At 43.9% G+C, this 12,179-nt stretch overlaps 1 pseudogene across 1 annotated transcript; it reads left to right on the plus strand.

The window, feature by feature from the left end:
- The first annotated feature begins 496 nt into the window (after positions 1-496).
- On the plus strand, positions 497-4,758 carry LOC308648146 (ranBP2-like and GRIP domain-containing protein 4; annotated as a pseudogene). The gene is made up of 4 exons: positions 497-530; positions 1,093-1,112; positions 1,355-2,674; positions 4,677-4,758. The product of its transcript is annotated as a ranBP2-like and GRIP domain-containing protein 4 (transcript).
- The last annotated feature ends 7,421 nt before the right edge of the window (positions 4,759-12,179 follow it).

Genomic DNA, 12,179 nt, shown 5'->3' on the forward strand with positions numbered 1-12,179 from the left:
GAAATCAAAATTTGTAAAAATTGACTAAGGGTCTACCTTTAGTGGTGAGAAGTAGTGGGAGTCTTTACTCTGTTGTGTTAACTTTCTGTCTCCCAAACAAAATGCCTGAGATAATCAGCTCAGAAAGAGAAAAGGTTATGTTGGCTCATGTTCTTGGAGGTTTCAGTCCATGATTGGTTGGCCATATTACTTCAAGACTCTGGTGAGACAGCCCATCATGGTGGGAGCACACAGAAAAGCAAAACTATTCTTCTCATCATGAGCCAAGGATCAAAGAGCATGAGGAGGGGGCACTATCCTTGTCAAAAACCTAGTGACAAAAGAGCATCCCACTCGGGAGGTTCCACCACTTCCCAATAGTGCTGTGTGGGAAGCCCGGCCTTTGACCCCTGGACCTTTGGAACACACTTAAGACTTGTGTTTTTTAAAAATAAGACTAGTTTACTGGAGGGGAAAAAAAAAAGATTCTGTAACAAGCCAGAATTCCAGACCAAAGATGATTCCTAATGCCTTACCCCCGGCAACCGAGGGTGAGCTGCTTTTATAACCAGAGAGACAGGAAGTAACATACAGAATCAATCGGTTGGTGAAGTCTGCCATTTGCCTTATTTGGGCATAACATAGCAGCCTTCAATCTGGAATTGGCTGAGGGGTTGGCTGCTGGTTTTGGCTGAGACTCTGTTGCTTAGCTACCATAGTTTTAGGTTATGTTAAACCTTCTTGCACATCAAGTTAATCTGTAGTTTACTATATACGAAGGCCCCTTTGGGTCAGAGTCAAACACAGAGGTTGCTTATGGCCAGCCTGTCACCCTACATACGTGTATCCCCCCTGCCCTCAGAATTTAACATGAGTAATCACTTCCCCTGTGCCCATGCCGGTGCCCATTGTTGTGCCCCTTCATGACAAAGTGGCTTACAAAGGATAGGCCCAGGCCAGAGAGCATTCAGAAGGTACTCATTAAAAACTCAAGGTTCAGCAGTATCATCTCCCTTTACCTGGGAAGATAACAGGGGATGCTCAGCATCCCAGGACCTCCCTATGGAAGCTCTTCATATCCTTGTTGGTACATTGTTCCTCTTTCCCTGCTAGGAACATCTAGCACCTTCCAGGTGAGGTTGGGACAGACAGTGTATGCACCTGCCCTTGAGAAGTACTCCTAAATCCTTAAACTATAATCAAGATAAGCCCTTAAATTATGATCAAATATACTTCCTGTTTAAGGGCAACTAACTATAAAACATAAGAATGAATATTACAGAGGATGAATTATTTGTATTAAAAATGAATATATTCAACTATGCATTTCTCCTGGAGACAGTGACTGCTGCAGGGCCTAGGGTCTACCTTCCAGAGGCGCAGCAAGGCCCACATGGAGTGGTATATCGCCTCCGTGCAGGATTCCACCCTGTCGCCACGAGAGAAGTCAAAGAAAGGATTCTATTTTGCGAAGCTGTACTATGAAGCTAAAGAATATGATCTTGCTAAAAAATACATATCTACATATATTAATGTGCAAGAGAGGGATCCCAAATCTCACAGATTTTTGGGTCTTCTCTATGAAGCTGAAGAAAACACAGACAAAGCTGTTGAATGTTATAAGTGTTCAGTGGAATTAAACCCAACACAAAAAGATCTTGTGTTGAAGATTGCAGAATTACTTTGTAAAAATGATGTTACTGATGGAAGAGCAAAATACTGGGTTGAAAGAGCAGCTAAACTTTTCCCAGGAAGTCCTGCAATTTATAAGTTAAAGGAACAGCTTTTAGATTGTAAAGGTGAAGATGGATGGAATAAACTTTTTGACTTGATTCAGTCAGAACTTTATTCAAGACCTGATGATGTCCATGTGAATATATGACTAGTGGAGCTGTATCTATCAAATAAAAGATTGAAGGACGCTATGGCCCACTGTCATGAGGCAGAGAGGAACATAACTTTGCGTTCAAGTTTAGACTGGAATTTGTGTCTTGTGCAGAGCCTTACGGAATATCTGGAGTCTTTACAGTGTTTGGAATCTGATAAAAATGACTGGCAAGCGACCAATAAAGACTTACTTCTGGCTTATGCTAACCTTATGCTACTTACACTTTCCACCAGAGATTTTCAAGAAAGTAGAGAATTACTGGAAAGGTTTGATAGTGCTCTTCAGTTCTGTGAAATCCTCTGTAGGTGGAAATGATGAACTGTCAGTTACTTTCTTAGAAATGAAAGGACATTTCTACGTGCATGCTGGTTCTCTGCTTTTGAAGATGGGTCAGCATAGTGATGTACAATGGCGAGCTCTCTCTGAGCTGGCTGCATTGTGCTATCTCATAGCATTTCAGGTCCCGAGACCAAAGATTAAATTAATAAAAGGAGAAACTGGACAGAATTTACTGGAAATGATGGCCCATGATCATCTCAGCTAATCAGGGCACATGTTGCTGAACTTAAGTCGTGGCAAGCAAGATATTTTAAAGGAGGTTGTGGAATATTTTGCCAATAAAAGTAGACAGTCTGCCCTGTATGATGCTCTGTTTTCTAGTCAATCACCTAGAGAGATCTTTCCTTGGTAGTGATGATATGGGAAACATTGATGTACAAGCTCCAGGGCTGGTGATTTGGCTAGATATGATGTTGATGCTATTCGAGCACACAATGGTAGTCTTCAGATGTTGAGAGCCATGGCCAGGTCAAGATGGTGCCTGGCATTTTGCCAGAAGGGGCAGCTCCTGCTGCCTCGGGTGCCCGCTACTTTTGAGTTCTCGCAGAGTTCCCGTTGAGTTCGCGTGGATTCTGGAATAAAGTTTGTTCCTGCTTGAATCTACAAGTGGCTCGTGACCTCCTTGTTATTTGTGCCCAGCCAGACTGCAGCACATTTCTAATACACTATCTTTCAACATCTATATTCATCCCTTGCTATCTTCAAGAGGTTGGTTCCAGGATCCCACTTGGACACCAAAACCCATGGATGCTTAAATCCCTTATTTAAAACTTCATAGTATTTGAGTATATCTACACACATTCTCCTATATTCTTTAAATTATCTCTAGATTACTTAAAATATCTCTAAATTAGTTAATATAATGTAAATGCTATGCAAGTAGTTGTTATGCTATATTGTTTAGGGAATTATAGCAAAAACTAAAACAGTCTGTACATGTTCAGTACAGACAAATTTTTTCCTTTAACTTTTTTTCTATCCAAGGTTTGTTAAATCCTCAGGATGTAGGGCCCACAGGATATGAAAAGCCAATGAACTGACCATTCCTGGTACCCTTGACCTCCAAATCAGCAGTCTCCCACAGGTGAATCTGAGGCATTCCAACACATGAAGGTGAAGGTATCACCAGACTTACTTCTGCACAGAATGAGCCACACCCCAAATGCTTATCTGGCATGGAGGCAGGGTGACCAGAATTCAGGAAGGGCAGGGCCCAGGGAAAGGCTGGGAATATTGAACACCCATACCCACAATAACTCTGAGCACTGGACCATGTGCTTCATTCCTGGACTTCTGCCCCAGGACTACACACACCAAGTGGACGAGGCTCTGCCAAGTGACTCCAAGAGGAAAAACATCCCAGGTTACCTCCAAAGCTGCTCACTCCTGTCTAGTTCCTCCTGGGCCTCTGAACCCAGAAGTGTGAAGGAAGCTGGACCCACACCTCCCCTCAGTTCCCTGGGGCTGAAGAGAAAGAGAAGGAAGACACAGAGGTCTCCAAGTAACCAAAAAACGGTGCTGTGTTCTCAGCCCACCTCTGAACAGTAGGGGAATGGGGATGGATCAGGAGGGGTCAAAGGAACTACCCCAGCACCTGGAAGCTTCATTTGCCAACTTCTCTGAATATTTGCTATTTTTTAAAAAGATAAAATGTTGGAAGGAAGGAAGATATAAGGGATCAAAGTTGTCCCTGAAAAATTAAAACATACTTGTTCTGTCCTACCCTTTGAGGCGGATAAACCATCCCTCAGCCATAACTGTTGGGGGGGGGGCCCTGGCTCCACTTGGGGACACCCATTTGCCTTGCCAGTCAAAAGAAATCCCAACTTGATATTATTTGCCACGCCAAACACCAGTCCACCAAAAGACATCTTATTTTACACATAATTTCAAAACATATTTTGTGTATGAAACATGGCCACTGAAATCCTGGAATTCCTGTGTTTCCAGATTGTGGCAGGTGGTTTTTCAAGGAGGGGTGGGAGAGCATTCCATCCAGTGAGCTCTTACATGGATGTCCACTCTAACAAAACAGAAGATTATTTGAGTCAGTTTTCTGTCGTGACAAGATACCTGAGATAATCAAATTTTAGGGAGGAAAGATTTATTTTGGCTCATGGTTTCAGAAGTTTCAGTCCTGGTTGCTCCGCCCCATCACTTGGGGCCTGTGTTGGCACAGTACCTCATGGCAGGAACACAGGGTGGAAGAGTTCTGATCACTTCATGGTGTCCAGGAAGCAAAAGAGCAAGAGGAAGGGGAGGAGGGGTCCCATCATCCCCTTCCTGAGCATGCCCCCAATGTCCTAACTTCCTCCTACTAGGCCACACCTCCCAATAGGGCAGTGGGCTGAGGACCGAGCCTTTAACACATGTGTCTTTGGGGGATATTCAATATCCAAGCTATCACTAGGGTCTCTTGGGTTGCTAAGAGGAGGGATCTGGAATCCTCTGCCTGCCCCACTCCCTGCAGGGTCCCTATAGGATGCCTCTATGAACACCGAAGTAACCCTTCTGCCCTGCACCGACAGGGACATGTGGTCATGTGCTCTTAGTCTCGCTGACACCAAAAGTGGACATGGAGCCTGGCCCCAATCCCACCCATAGTTCATCACCTTGGTTAGGGCAGATACACATCACATAGTGTCTGAACTAACTCTGGGGGTCCCCGAAGGAAAGACAAGACCTTAAACCACCGAAGAACACACTGAGCCAAGGTTTTATTGAGCAGAGGCACTGCCCCTCCTTCTCACAGCTTCCTGTGGGTCCTGGATCCCCAAAGGCCTCATTGCTCCTCACAATTGTCTCTCAACCCCACTCTCCCACCCGAAGCAAGTATCTAGAAGAGTAAGTTACTTTTATGTGACACGGGGACAAAAATGCATCTTCTTTTATTCAGTATATTCATCAAAATCAACACAGTTCATAGACATTTGCATTTTTCATAAGAAAGCCCACATTTGAAATATGGGCTCTTGGTTTTAGGTTAGGGGCTTTGGTGACTATCAGAGAATTAAATCAAGGCTTGAATCCACAGGCACAGAGCCCTGGAGACCCATGGAAGGCTGCAAGGGAATACTTTTGCAAGATGGAAACCCCTCTCAGTGCATATATTTTCTGAGATGCTGTTCCACTGGCACCTTCTCCAGCATCTCATGGAGCTTGTTACTGTGCAGTCAATGAAGAAAGATCCCTTTTCCAGGCTGGGTCAGACTTTCCATGAATTAAGCATAGGGAGGCCTAATTATATGTCATTTGATGAATGCCTGGGCTGAACTAGTCTAAGGGTACAGAATGATAACCTCATCAACATCAAGACCAGAAAGCATGGGCCCTCTGGCCCTGTGGCCTCAGTGCTGTAGGAATATCAGAGAGAAGTTGTACATTTCCCCACTGACAGAGTTTCAGGGAGCCTCTGCCTGGACAGAGTCACCCTTGCTGCATCCTGGATCTGTCTAAAGTCACCACAAGTAGGAAGTGCCACAGAAGAAAAAATAAAAGGCTCAATGTTATGGTTGCCTTAGTCAGTTGACTAATCTGCAAACTGAGACCAAGGTAGAAAGTCGCTCATTATTCATTTATTAAGTGCCTACCCTGTTTACTGTTCTAATACTTGGGGAATCAGTAGTGAAGAAGATGGTATCATTTCTATGTCCATATCTCAATGTTCTCTCCCAGAGACAAGTGACTTTAGCCCTATCCTTCTGAAAGCACTTCTGGAATGACCTATGGGTAAAGAAGTGATAACATTATTATTCAGACAAAGATAATTTTGAAAGAGAAAACATCCAGGATGGTGGGCACCAACAAGGACTGTCTTGAGCAAATCAGTATTGAACAGTTCCATCAAAGGGTTTATGCATGTGTGTACGTGTGTGTGCGCACACACACACACACACACGCAAGCGCACACATGTTCATGTATCACAGGGTTTTAGAAAGCCTTTTGCAACCTCAAAAACTCTGCATTCCATTTGTGCCTGATTTTTATCAAGGTGCAAGTTTTTTAATCCCACAGTCAGAAATAAGGCTTCCGGCATGTGAAAGCTGTCAGATTCAGAATGGAGTCACCCATGTCAAACCCTGACAGCTGGAGCCAGGAAAGGTCAGGGAGGGCTCTCAGCTCAATTTTCCCAATAATGGGCTGTCACAGGACAGCAAGCAGCACAAGAACTGTTAACCACTTATGCACAAATACTTGCCTGACTCGCGCTGTCTCGAAAACCCAATCCAATGAAGCAGCCTGCTCTACCTTGTAAGGCTATTTTTGCTTAATAATAGATGGTGAAACTGCCAACTATGACCACGATAGGGGCTTTATGTAGTAACTGCTGCTCAACATCAGAGCCTGCTGGCTCCCACAGGCACCAAGAGTGCCAAGGAAATTTCTTTCAAAATAACTTGTGGAGATTCCTCTGTCCTAATAAAACTGCAGTCTTTTCTTCGTTCTTCAGACAAACTAGAGGCCACCCTGGCCTGTGCTTGTATTTTTCCAGATGCAATCCTATTCTCTGTTTATTCCAAGTAAAAGTTTCTTTATTGAAGACTCATCTCTAAATTTTTGCTTGACTTTGAGTAATACTCCTCCTGGGAGAGGTCAAAACTGATCTGACTTCATGCTGATGGATCAGGCTTTGATTGACAGTGTTGGGAAAGGGATGAGGCCAGTCCAGAGGAGAGAAATGCTACCGAAACACGAACTGATATCTGAAGACAAACCCCATCCCTCTCCACCTCTCAGTGTACCCATATGTATAAGGTCTCTACCTCCTGCTGTGCTTTGGATGTGAGGTGTCCCCAAAAGCTCCTGAAAAATGATGAGATTATGAGAGCTATGATCTAATCAGTGGATTAATTCATTTGATGGATTAATAATTTGAAAAGTGGTAACTGTAGGCATATGGGACATGACGAGAATATGGATCACTGGGAGCATGCTCTTGGGGGTTACGTCTTGTCCCCCTGGCTTATCCCCTCCTCTCTATTTCTGCTTCCCAAACCATGAGCTGAGGAGCTTTCCTGCCCTGGACTCTTCAGCCATGGTGTTCTGCCCCACCTCAGGCCGAGAGCTGTGGAGTCGGCAAACATGGACCGAGACCTTTGAAACCATGAACTCCAATTAAACTTTTCCCCTCTAAATTGTTCTTGTCAGATGTTTTGGTCACAGAGATGAAAGTCTGACTAACAGCCCTCTCAAAGTTCTTGGCTCTCAAGTTTAGAGCCACGCTGCCCATCAAACATGGCATGTACTGGCATCTGAGCCCGGCTGGCCTCATTCCCTTCGGTCCGTGCAGGCCTGGGGTACCTGGCACTCTCTCAGCTCCCAGGTTGTTCCTTTGGACCTGAAGTCCACTAGAAGTGGAGAGAGGCCACCTGCAACAAGATGCTTCTTCTTTAGCATGATGTATGTTGACCTCTGCAAGCTTGAAAAAATAAAAAGGCCTGGGAAGAAATAGGTTGCATGTAAAGCACGAGTGGGTAACTGGTTTGTGTCAATGGAAGAAAAGCAGAGTTCAGCAACAAACCTTTTAGAGCTTAAAAAAAAACCTGGCCAACCACCCTCTTTGTCCTGTCAGCTAAACAACCAATGTCCTGAAAGAAAAAGGGGACAAATAATTGAGTGAAAATAAAAGAGGAGCAGTTAGAGAGAACTCCAAAACCCAAAGGTTCAGGAAAGGAACTAATGCTACTATTATTATCAATATTATTTTTTTATTTGTACTGAGTTTAGGTTTTAAAAAAGGGTCACACCACAGAAAAAACATTAGCAACTCCCACTATAATCTTTCTCATGAGATTTTTAAAATTTTACATTGGTGCATTATAATTGTACATAATAGTGGAATTTGTTGCTACATACTCATACATGAACACAACATAATTTGGTCAATTCCACTCCCCAGTAATTCCCCCTTCCCTCCTCTCCTCCCAGCCGTGGTCCCCTTCCTGTACTCTACTGGTCTCTATTCTATATTCATGAGATGCTCCCCCCACTTTTTCTCTCCATTTTCCACATATGAGAGAAAACATAGGACCTTTGACTTTTGACGTCTGGTTAAATTCTCTTAATATACTCTCAAGTTTCATCCATTTTTTTCTACAAATGACATAATTTTGTGTGTGTGTATGTGTGTACCAGAAATTGAACCTAGGGGCACTTAACCGCTGAACCACAGCCCTAGCCTTCTTTTTTTACTTTTTATTTTGAGACAGGCCTCACTAAGTTGCTGAGGCTGGCTTTAAACTTGTGATTATCCTGCCTCAGCCCCACAAGCCACTGAGATTACAGGCATGCAACAGCACGCCAAGCAATTTTGTCCTTTTTTTATGGCTGAATAAAATGCCTTTGTGAATACGAACCACATTTTCTTTATCCTTTCAGTTATTGACAGAAATCTAGGCTGGTTCCACTACTTAGGTATTATGAATTTTATGGCTATCAACAGGGGCATGCATGCATTACTCTAGCATGCTGACTTTAATCCTTTAGGATAAATCTTGAGGAGGGGTATAACTGGGTCATATGGTGGTTCCATCATCACTATTCTTATTAACCCTTTTGCATGTGCCTCACTCAAGGTCAGGGCCTGCTCAAGAGGTCATACACCCAAAGATTCATTGAGAGGGAATATAAAGACCTGGCCATTTAGACACAACTCAGGAAAATTCCAAGGGATTATTCCAATTCCAGAGCACCATCTCTAGTCCTACATCACAGTTCTGTGTGCATCTCCCCCTTTCCATGGATATGGACCCCTAGAGCACTGCTTAGGAAATGCCTGCATGTCAGAGTCCACTTATCAGGGGCCCTAATCTGTTACAGAAGGTACTCAATAAGTAATAGTGAATGAATATACTCACATAGAGTGTGTGTGTGTGTGCCTGTTGGTGTCTGTGTGCATGTATCCATATATTATGCAAACATCAATTTATGCATGCCCATGCATGTGTATACTTCATCTGTACATGTATGTGTGTCCATGTGTGTATACATGCTGTCTCATCTCATTGTCAGGAAAAGTTTGGGGTCCCTTGAAAAGAAACTGGCAAATACCTGACTGGCATGAGAACTTCCCTGTATAATTCATCCTGGAAATCCAGAAGCTTTAGAAATAAATTTAAAGATTTCTATTATAAAGAAATCCCCACCTCCCAGGAAACATCCATCACAGTAAACCTTCAGCATCTTACATCTTGTTTCAGAATGGCTCATTCCCACAGCAGCTGACCTGACCTGAAAGGAGACACTCTCACAGCACATTTCTGGCTTGAAATTGATGTGAAGATTGATCAGGGGACATCATTGCTTATATTTAAGCTTTGTGGAAATAAAAGTGGCTTGTCAGAGCCCGACTTAATCTATACCCTTGAGAAGTGGCAGCTTCATCTTAGTGCTGCAGGCAGATACTCAGCCAAAAAGGAATTTTCTCCAGCAGCCTTCTTCCTAGAGCTCCACCCCAGGTGTCCTCTATGGGCATCGATGGAGGAGCAGCCTGGAAGAGGAGCTCACCCCCAAGAAAGGGAAGAGCCCAGTGCTGTCACATAGACTCAGAATGACACAGCATTTGGAGAGCAGCATCCTGACTTCCCAATAGAACATGCTGCAGACCCCATCTCCGGGGTCCTGTCAGGAATAGCCCCAGACCCCTCACAAGCAGGTAGAGCTGACCCTTGGCCTGTGCCCATTGTCCCAACCAACCTATACAACCAATATGGCTAGTCAATGGTGCCTCAGCCTCTACAGCCCTACACTGGGTATTCCTCTAGCTGTGTCCTCAAAGAAGTTGTAGGCCCAGCTGGACAGCCCAGTGAGGGAGACATGGGACTTTGCAAGCACAGAGAAAAAAAGGTAGCCAAGTCAGCTTAGGTGCATCAGGGTTTCCTTAAGGAAGGGACATCTCTCATGATGTCAAGGGTATCTCTCATGTCAAGGGACATAGATCCTGAGAATGATGCAATTGGGTGAAGGTAGGAACAATGACGGCCAAAGACCAGACAGAAAGGGGCACTTGGTGGGGGGACCATGAGGGTGGCTAGTGTGTTTGGAGTGTAGAAGTCCAGATGGCATAGGTTGAGGAATCAGACTGAAGAGGGAACAGACGGCAGAGACCCTGGGGGTCCTCTACCTCGATTATTCTGTCCAACTCCTTTTATCTGCACAATGCATCAAACAGAGCAGTGCACACTCCTGGTCCTTCTTGCCTGAGCATCTGCCTGCTCTCTGGGACACCTGTCAACTGCTGATTGGCCTAATTCCATGTGATCTTTCTTTCCATTCTACATCCCAGGAGAAGGATTGCTATTGCAGTAGGAAGCATTTAAACACACACACACACACACACACACAAACATAGACTTATCTTAATGGTTAAAGTTCACTCTGGGTCCTAAAATGCAAGTTTTGCCATCAAATGAAGGTAGAAAATCATCCTCCCATTATTTCTACTGTGTTAACAAACCACCTAAATCATACTGACTTAAAACAACACAGGAACCTCTGGTTTGGACAGGGTGCAGTGGGATGGCTCCTCTCTGCTCCCTGAAGCTTTACTCGGGGAGATGGAGTTAACTCACCTGAGGCTGGGACCCAGGGCTTCTGGATCCCTAGGGCTGGAATCTGAAAAGAACAAACTAGAAGTACCCACTTTATGACTAAACTAAAATTCAATTGTCAATTTCATCATAGACTTTTTTTGTGTGTGTAATGAGTATTGAATCTAGCGGCATTTAACCACTGAGCCACATTTATTATTTTTGAGGCAGTGTCTTGCTAAGTTGTTTATGGCCCTGCTAAGTTACTGAGTCTGGCCTCAGACTTGCAATTTTCCTGCCACAAGTCACTGGGATAGCAGGCAAGTGCCACTATGCCCAGCTCACCATAGACTTTTGGTTGAAGCAGTCCCAAATGCCTGTGTGGAGCAATGGAAGGACATATACATTTGACTGCTTGATGGCAGGTGGCAATATTCTGGAAAAGTGTATGTGATGGAAAGTTTCTGTGAAGCCCATATTTGGAGTATGGTCCACCCGTGGTGTCATTCTAAAGAATGCCAGGAGAGGCATAGATCCCAGTAATTCTTCACAGCACGTTCTCACTCTTATCTGTTCTACACATCCCTTATGCCACCAGACTGTGACTCTGAAATGCTTAAAATATGGAATCTAAAAACATGTATGATGGTGTCAGGAACACACTCGATGGATATGGTGCTAAAAGTACCCGTTAAGTGTTACTGGGTTCAGGTGGCACACATATTTCCAGGGATGATACTTTCATCCTTCTTTGCTATACACTAACTAAAAAAAGGTGGACCTGGTGGTATTAGGCATAAATGCTCTGGCTATCAGCCCCTAAAAACTGGTCTAGTAGATTGAAAATTGTGGTGTCTTACATAACAAGCAGTCTGGATGTGGGCAGCTGCTGATGGTGGCTCAGCTGCACAAGGATATTTTCCTAGCTCCTATTCTCCATATCTGGATTGTCATTTTCATATCCTTTGCCTCATAGCTCCAATATAGCTGCCACTGTTCCACACATCATGGTCAATCACCTAGGCTAACAAGGGCAAATAAATTTCTTCTCTCAATATTTCCTTCACAGTTGTATACTTTAAAGCTCATCAGCCAGAAATAAATCTCCTCTAGCTTTGAGGAAGGCTGGGAAAGTAAATTTCCAGAAGATGGAGTGGCACATCCATGGGCTTTCAGCCATGGTCACTCTGCTAAAACCAGGCAGTTAGTTCCATGACTCAAAATGGAATTTCCTCAACAAAGAAGAAAGGGTTGGGGGTCCTCAGTTTCTTCAAACCCAGCTATTGAGGTATTAGAATTTTGCAAAGTCAGGCCATGAATCTGAGGAGGAAGAGGAAGAGAAAGAGGAGAAAGAGTATGAGATACCACTACTGAGATGACAGCAAAGCATTGGCTCAATTTTTTGGAAAGCAAAATGATGTGAACATCATGTTTATTATGTTAC

The sequence above is a fragment of the Spermophilus citellus genome (genome assembly GCF_964194105.1).
Source record: "Spermophilus citellus genome assembly, chromosome: 4".
Taxonomy (NCBI): Eukaryota; Metazoa; Chordata; class Mammalia; order Rodentia; family Sciuridae; genus Spermophilus; species Spermophilus citellus.